The sequence below is a fragment of the Miscanthus floridulus genome, chromosome 18 (genome assembly GCF_019320115.1).
Source record: "Miscanthus floridulus cultivar M001 chromosome 18, ASM1932011v1, whole genome shotgun sequence".
NCBI classification, from domain to species: Eukaryota; Viridiplantae; Streptophyta; class Magnoliopsida; order Poales; family Poaceae; genus Miscanthus; species Miscanthus floridulus.
The window spans coordinates 39256427-39257345 of NC_089597.1; positions in this window are offsets into that span (position 1 = coordinate 39256427).

Here is a 919-nt window from a genome sequence, read left to right on the forward strand (position 1 = left end):
CCCATGGCGCCGTTAATGGCGAAACGACACGCGGGCGGCCTCGGCAAGCCCACATGCGTGAAGTCGGGACAAGTAGCGACGCAGAGGCACAGGTGGACGTGACGCAATGCTGTGGCGCGGCGGTGACAGCGCGGTGACAGGACGACGGCGGCGCAGCGGCGTTGGCGGACGTGACACAAGCAGCAGTGAGGCAAGACAGCTGTCAGCCAGGGCTCGGCCAGACACGCGCGAGCACGCGGTCGGCGCGCCACCGACGACACAGGAGCACGGTGACTGCGTCAACGTGAGGAACCCACCCCAAACGTGCCATGCACGTTTTTTAAAGCGTACCAAAAATCCAATTCGTTGATTCAAATGCCAAGCCACCTATGCTATACTTAAGAGGGCATGTTAAGCTACTAAAACAAGCTCTAATACCCCATCACTCCTTAACCCAATTACTCTAAAAAATTGCCAAACTTAGCCTTGTCAAACCATTTTTCGACTTAAGAAATTTGACTAAGTCTTGATCGGATTCGTGTCGTATGCGATTTCCAAGCTATTAGGTATGCTAACTAGTGAATTCATTTTTCGACCGCGGGTATTTCATCGTCATCTACAAAATTTGTACTTCTAACTTTATTAAAGTTCTGTATATACATTCTATAGTGTTTTCGTTCAATAAAAATTCACGAACATTCTTACTTGCTAATTTCATAAGTCGCGAACAACCTTTCGTTATGCATTTTCGTTGGTCGTTTTAAGTTACGGAAATTAATCTACACTATATTACATGCAATAACACATAAACACGATGCTCATGCAGTGTTAGAAATCCTCTTAAGAATTCTAGGTAGAGCAAAATTGATAAACAACCTGCTGCTGCACCTGAATTTCACAAATGCTGCTAGTTTTTAGGTACAGGAGATTGGACAGAAGA